This window comes from Lissotriton helveticus, chromosome 7, assembly GCF_964261635.1.
Source record: "Lissotriton helveticus chromosome 7, aLisHel1.1, whole genome shotgun sequence".
NCBI lineage: Eukaryota > Metazoa > Chordata > Amphibia > Caudata > Salamandridae > Lissotriton > Lissotriton helveticus.
In genome coordinates, this window is record NC_136068.1 from 1,512,417,453 (window position 1) to 1,512,425,908 (window position 8,456).

An 8,456-nucleotide genomic window follows, 5' to 3' on the forward strand; every position below is an offset into this window, starting at 1 on the left:
CTTTATAAGCACTTATATGTCTGCAGAGAGATTAAATAAGCACATGCTTCTTTTAGGATGATTCTAAGACTGGACACACACTCACAGTGTGATTGCAGACAGGCAAGAGTATTCCCTGGACTTTAGTAGGAAAGATTCAGTAGTCTGGAAGGGGTTAGGGGACCGCATACATTGTGCTCATTTGACTGTTTCACTGCTTCTCTGAATGTCTGACTCAATCTCCAAGTGCATACACAGTGACTGGGTTTTCATAGTGCTAATAGTTGTCATCACGATAAGTTTATAAGCACTTATATGTCTGCAGAGAGATTAAATAAGCACATGCTTCTGTCAGGATGCTTCTAAGACTGGACCCAGACTCACAGTGTGATTGCAGACAGGCAAGACTACTCCCTGGACTTTAGTAGGAGATACTCAGTAGTCTGGAAGGGGTTAGGGGACCGCATACATTGTGCTCATTTGACTGTTCCACTACTTCTTTGAATGCCTGACTCATTCTCCAAGAGCCTACACAGGGACTGGGTTCTCATAGTGCTAAAAGTTATCATCACAATAAGTTTATAAGCACTTATATGTCTGCAGAGAGTTTAAATAAGCACATGCTTCTGTCAGGTTGATTCTAAGACTGGACACAGACTCATACTGTGATCGCAGAGAGGCAAGACTATTCCCTGGACTTTAGTAGGAGAGACTCAGTAGTTTGGAAGGGGTTAGGGGACCACATACATTGTGCTCATTTAACTGTTCAACTGCTTCTTTGACTGCCCGATTCATTCTCCAAGAGCCTATACAGTGACTGGGTTCTCATAGTGCTATTAGGTATCATCACAATAAGTTTATAAGCACTTATACGTCTGCAGAGAGATTAAATAAGCACATGCTTCTGTCAGGTTGATTCTAAGACTGGACACAGACTCAGACTGTGATCGCAGAGAGGCAAGACTATTCCCTGTACTTTAGTAGGAGAGACTCAGTAGCCTGGAAGGGGTTAGGGGACCACATACATTGTGCTCATTTGACTGTTCCACTTTTTCTCCGAATGCCTGATTCATTCTCCTGGAGCATACACAGTGACTGGGTTCTCATAGTGCTAATAGTTGTCATCACGATAAGTTTATAAGCACTTATATGTCTGCAGAGAGATTAAATAAGCACATGCTTCTGTCAGGATGCTTCTAAGACTGGACACAGACTCACACTGTGATCGCAGAGAGGCAAGACTATTCCCTGGACTTTAGTAGGAGAGACTCAGTAGTCTGGAAGGGGTTAGGGGACCGCATACATTGTGCTCATTTGACTGTTCCACTGCTTCTCTGAATGTCTGACTCAATCTCCAAGTGCATACACAGTGACTGGGTTCTCATAGTGTTAAAAGTTGTCATCACAATAAGTTTATAAGCACTTATATGTCTGCATAGAGATTAAATAAGCACATGCTTCTATCAGGATGATTCTAATACTGGACGCAGACTCACAGTGTGATTGCAGAGAGGCAAGACTATTCCCTGGACTTTAGTAGGATAGATCCAGTAGTCTTGAAGGGGTTATGGGACCACATACATCGTGCTCATTTGACTGTTCCACTACTTCTTTGAATGCCTGACTCATTCTCCAAGTGTATACATAGTGACTGGGTTCTCATAGTGCTAATAGTTATCATCACAATGAGTTTATAAACACTTATATGTCTGCAGAGAGATTAAATAAGCACATGCTTCTCTCAGGATGATTCTAAGACTGGACAAAGACTCACACTGTGATTGCAGAGAGTCAAGACTATTCCCTGGACTTTAGTAGGAGAGACTCAGTAGTCTTGAAGGGGTTAGGGGACCGCATACATTGTGCTCATTTGACTGTTCCACTGCTTCTCTGAATGCCTGATTCATTCTCCAGGAGCATACACAGTGACTGGGTTCTCATAGTGCGCTAATGGATATCATCACAATACCTTTATAAGCACTTATATGTCTGCAGAGAGATTAAATAAGCACATGCTTCTTTTAGGATGATTCTAAGACTGGACACAGACTCACAGTGTGATTGCAGACAGGCAAGAGTATTCCCTGGACTTTAGTAGGAAAGATTCAGTAGTCTGGAAGGGGTTAGGGGACCGCATACATTGTGCTCATTTGACTGTTTCACTGCTTCTCTAAATGTCTGACTCATACTCCAAGGCATACACAGTGACTGGGTTCTCATAGTGCTAATAGTTGTCATCACGATAAGTTTATAAGCACTTATATGTCTGCAGAGAGATTAAATAAGCACATGCTTCTGTCAGGATGCTTCTAAGACTGGACCCAGACTCACAGTGTGATTGCAGACAGGCAAGACTATTCCCTGGACTTTAGTAGGAGATACTCAGTAGTCTGGAAGGGGTTAGGGGACCACATACATTGTGCTCATTTGACTGTTCCACTGCTTCTCTGAATGCCTGATTCATTCTCCAGGAGCATACACAGTGACTGGGTTCTCATAGTGCTAATAGTTATCCTAACGATACGTTTATAAGGACTTATATGTATGCAGAGAGATTAAATAAGCATATGCTTCTGTCAGGATGATTCTAAGACTGGACAAAGACTCACACTGTGATTGCAGAGAGGCAAGACTATTCCCTGGACTTTAGTAGGAGAGACTCAGTAGTCTCAAAGGGGTTAGGGGACCGCATACATTGGGCTCATTTGACTGTTTCACTGCTTCTCTGAATGTCTGACTCATTCTCCAAGTGCATACACAGTGACTGGGGTCTGATAGTGTTAATAGTTGTCATCACAATAAGTTTATAAGCACTTATATGTCTTCAGAGAGATCAAATAGGAACATGCTTCTGTCAGGATGATTTTAAAACTGGACACAGACTCACAGTGATTGCAGACAGGCACGACTATTCCCTGGACTTTAGTAGGAGACACTCATTAGTCTGGAAGGGGTTAGGGGACCGCATACATACTGCACATTTGACTACAGCACTGCTTGTGTGAATGCCTGAATCATTCTGCAAATACATAAGCAGTGACTGGGTTCCAATACGACTAACAGTTGACAACAGGATAGGTTTTTAAGCAGTTATGTATCAGCAAAGAGATTAAGTATCCAAATGCTTCTGTCAGATTGGTTGCACAAGTTGACACAGACTCAGAGTGTGATTCTAGACAAGAAAGACTATTCCCTGGACTTTACCAGAGGAGACTCACTAGTCTGAAAGTGGTTAGGTGACCGCATACATTCTACACATTTGACTACAGCACTGCTTGTGTGAATGCCTGAATCATTCTACCAATGTATAAGCAGTGACTGCGTTATAATACTACTAATAGTTGACAACAGGATAGGTTTTGCAGCAGTTATGTATCAGCAAAGAGATTATGTAACCACATGTTTCTGTCAAAATAGTTTCACAAGAGGACACAGACTCACAGTGTGATTCCAGACGAGCAAGACTATTCTATTCCTTATTAATAAAATGTTATGATTAAAAACAAATGCACCACATAGAACACCTCACAAATTAATAACTCACCTTTCAATTTGATTTGTAGAATATGAAGTATCTGAATCAAACGCCAGGTTTTCTTAAGCACACAATGAATGTAGTGCACTGTTCTTAGCAAAACCAAAAAATGGCAAACCTTCACTCTCATTCTGCACACATATACATGTAAATATCAAATCACATTGATTCCCACATTAATTCAAAGGCTAACACACATTTCTATTGGTTAAACATTTCAACCATTCCCAATTGTGATAACATTCAACCCTACCCCCATTCTGCTTAATGTCTGTTACCGTAGTAACAGTTCATGGAACACTCAACCGAACACACAGGTCACAAGTTCAGCATACAATGTTGCAAATTCAAACAGCAAGTGTGCTTGACTTTCCAAAGTACAAACTTATCTTATCTAATATACATTTCATAAACATTTTACTAACCAATAAGAAACATGCTTTTAAAACACAGAAACATGCACCCTATTTTGTAGTGTATAATGTTCTCAATCAGCCAATAATTTCTCTTCTTATTGTTAAACTGCATCTTGTCCACCATTTTAGAAATATCTTATTTTCCAAACTGCCTATTTCACATACAGACATCCTTTGAGTGCATCCAGATTTAACTTCAAGATGCTTAGAGTGTGGATTGTGGGACACAGCTATATTTTCTGGTGCAAAAGGTATGCTGAAAGCAGAGGTATTGACAAAGACCTAGCTTTGCAAAATGTAGGCATTACATGGATTGGACTGAGATAATTAAAGTGCCATCAATAATGCAATTGGTTAAATCCTTTTTACATCTCCAACAACCTGACCTCATAATTTTACACTGTGGTGGCAATGACCTAGGCACATTGACTGGGGTATGTCTGGGAATGCTAAATGAAGGACACCTTTGCAGAATTTACCCCCAAACTGCCTTTGTCTATTCTAACATATGCCAAAGACAGAAATGGAACTGGTCCAATCATTTTTGTCCACAGATTGAGAAAGCTAGGAAACATGTAAATAAAGCTGTTTCTGCGTATCTCAGAGATTATAGGATGAGGTCCATTTACAAAACCAATCTGCGTTTTAATATGGATGGCATCTATAGGAGAGATGGTGTACGTTTCACAGATAGGGTAACAGAGTCTTTCTCAACAACTTTAGAGTCTGCATAGGTACATACTTGTAGGTACCAAAATCTCCCAATAAACACATGGGCTCTTTTTGGAGCCACCCAAGATCTAAACATATAAACTTGATTTATATTTAAAAATATTTGTTTTATTTTCATTTGGAGTCGTGCACCCAGCGCGTTTTGGAATTGCGCACACCAAGGGACCGCCCTGGGAGTCGCACACCCAGCGCGTTCAGACCAGGGGGCAGCTCTGGGAGTTGTGCACCCAGCGCATTCACACCAGGGGCCGCACTGGGAGTCATGCACCCAGCGCGTTCACACCAGGGGCGCGCTGGAGTCGCAATTCCAAATTTTTCCTTTAAAAAAATTAGCTCCTAACACTAATTCCCCTTCCCCCGGGGCCTATATACAATGGTGGAGAACGTGAGGTGAGCCCAAATGCCCCTACAGTCCCGCTGGCTCTGCGCGTCCTTCGGGCGCCCGCATTGCTTTTCCACATGGGGAGCTGCTAACATGCAGCTCCCCGTGTGGAAAAGCAATCTGGTTTGCATTTTGGAAGCGAGAGCAGGTATCCTGCTCTCTCTTCCAAAATCCAAACCAAGTTTGCTGTGGCAGGGTAGGAGCTGCGTGGCTCCCGCCCTGCCATAGCAAACAGCAGTGTCCCGGGGGTGGGCACCCCGAGACACTGCAGGAGCCGGCCCTGGGGGGTGGCTGTCCCCATGGCCATTGAAGGCTCTAGGACGGGGGACCCGCGGCCACCCTCACAACACTTTATAAGTCCGGGGGGAGGAAGGCAGTCCCTGGGGCTTGTGGGGGCCATGTGCCCCCCCACAAATATAATAATAAAAGCCCAGGGGTGGCGGTCCCCGGGGCTTGGGAGGGGGCTTGAATGCCCTCCAAAACCCTCCCCCCACACTTTTGCTTTTCTACCCCAGGGATTTGGCCCACCCGGGGGCTTTATTTAGTCAAAGCGCAGGAGCCCGCGCTTAGTTGTTTTCATTTTCACTGCTGGATCTGGGCACCCAGGGCGTACCTCGGCATTTAAGGAAATAAATGCTTTTTTTAGCCAGGAAGTCCTTGTAGGACCCCCTACGCAGACCTACAGGGTCAGGGTGTTTCAAACTTGCTCACTCTCCTTGCTTTCCGCCTTCATTTTACTGCCATCTTGTGCCTCGCTTCTACCGAAGCACAAGATGGCTGCCAACAGTTCCTGGTTTAGAATGTTCACAGCCAATTAGAATGCAGCTCGTTATTGGCAGGGTGTGCGGTTCCTAATCTGCAGGGTGCCCGGATCCTGATCTGAAGGGTGCGCGGACCCTCCACGGCCATAGATATCGAAACTTTTTTAATTTTGATTTTCTCAGCAACTATTGAACAGATTTACACCATTTAACAAAAAGGGATCTTTCTAAACCAAGGGCTACCTTTTTGCCAAATTTGGTGTGATTCCGTTCAGCAGTTCAGTCTGTAGCGTGTCTAAAGTTTCCTATGTAAAATTGCACCACTTGTGACAGCCTATGACTAAGATTGAAACGCGTCAGGCACCTACATTTCCATGATGCAGAGGAGAGTCAAATCACAGAAAGCCGTAGGGCTGGCTTGCAGTCGTGTCCGTCTTGAAAAGCTTCAGAGCATTTGCTTGTAATATATATATATATATATATATATATATATATATATATATATATATATATTACCTATTGGCGGTCGCCAGTAGGTATATATAGTTAGGATTTTTTCTCTATGGGATTTTTGAAAATTCTACGTCTAATAACTTTGGCGTTTGTGGACGGAATTGGCTGAAATTTTCAGGAAAATGGAACATTTTGTTTCTGAGCAGCCTCTGAAAATGTGGGGGGGTTTCGTCAAGGGGTGGCCGAGAAAAAAGGGGGGTCCCAAAACGTGTTTTTCCCATGTTAATTTCCATAGGGCGGTTGGCCTCACTTTTAGGCCGAACGGCTGAATGGATTTGCACGAAACTTGGCAAAATTGTAGGGACTGTTAGCCCGATGTGCCTTTGCTAGGTCTCAATATATGTGCTCCAGTGGATTTTGAGAAATTAACGTTCAAAAAAAGATATATATCTGTAAGCGCGCTCCAGGCAGCGCTCCGGTTCGCGTACTTGACGCGTAACGGAACTTCGCGTAGCGAAGCTGATTGGCTCTCCGGTGTCTGTCAACATTCTAAACAGTCCGGAGCGGCCGCCATCTTGTCTCTCGGTAGGATCGAGAGACAAGAGGAGGCCAAAACAAAGGGGGAAATTAACATAGGGGGGCATAGTAGATCCTCCCTGACCCCCTAGGTTTGATGTGGAGGGTTTAAAAGGTCCCCGCAGGGCAAAAAAACAAAAAAAAAATGTTTTTGTTTTTTTTGCGTGGGGAGCGCCCGGTCCGCGAACCGGGAAGCGTTCTGGGGAGCGTACTATAAGGAAAAAAGAATGATAGACTTTTCAAATACTGTATGTTAATTGATTGTTGGTTTTGTTGATTATTTTTTAATTTATTTATTTTTTAAGCAATTATTTATTATTGTGATTGTGTTTCAAAATTTAATAACATTTCTAACATTTCACTGTCTGAAATGTCGTTAATTTCATTGAACATAGCTTGTAATCTCTGAGGGTGTAAAATGTCCTCATTTTGAAGGAGGTCATCTACTGCTTGCACACATTGCAGTAGTTCTTGGTCCCAAGTTTCATCCATAAATTCTATATAATTTGGATCAATTAATTCTTGGCTGCTCTCTTGCAGGACAATTTGAAATGAAACTTTCTGTTCGCCTTCCATGTTGCCTGAAATTTGGATAAAAAAATTATATATTAGTAGAGATAGGGCACTGTTGGGATTAATTTTAGATAGGCAGTTTTTATCAGTGAATTTATCTTTGGGCAGTGTATAGTATCAGAGTGGAAGTAGGAATATAAAAAAGTGTATGTGATTTAACATAAGTAAATTCATAATTATACAAGAGAAACCTAACTCCATCCATAACTATAACAGAGAAGTCTATCTAAATCTATAACTACTACAGAGGGATAGTATATAACTATCAGAAAAAGTTTACCATATTAACTGATAGTGCACAATATACTTCAGTTTTTAAAATAACAACTTACCTTTACAAAGAAGTTGAAGTGATTAGTGAAAATCCAATTGAAATGTACACCAGGAAGTAGTAGTCAAAATGGCTGTGTTTCCTTCTGTTCCTTTATATATATTCAGGTACATAACCAATCAAATGTCAGGTAAAAAAAGTAGAAAATGAAAGTAACATTTTCATTGGTTGTCAATTCCAACACTTCAGATGTGTTTTGTGAAGTAATTTACCTCACGGTATTTAGAGAGGTCTACAGGCTAAATGGCTAAATGGAATTTCAATCAAATTTGTGAAAATGTGTAAATTACTTTCCCACCTTTTTTGATGGAGCGCTTCCCGGGGAGCGCCCCGGTACGCGAACTGGCGAGCGCCCCGGTACGCGAACCTAAAGCGTTAGGGGAGTCCACCATTTTGTGTTTCGGTCGAATTAAGATACAAGATGGAGGGCAACTAATGTTCAGAATGGGTAGAAGGGGGCACGGTAGACTTATCTTGACCCCCTAGGTTTTCTGAGGGTGGCTGAGGAGGCCCATATGTGCGAAAAAAAAACATTTTTTTTAAAATTTCGCGAGGTTAGCTTCCGGTTCGCGTACCGGGTAGCGCCCCGGGGAGCGTACTTTGTTGAAAATTAGTGAAAAAAGTTAGAGTAAAATAATAATTGTGAGTGATCAGATGTAGGGTAGCTCTGAGAAGAGCTTTTGGGTTTATGGTACATTTAGGTACTTATAAGTAGGTA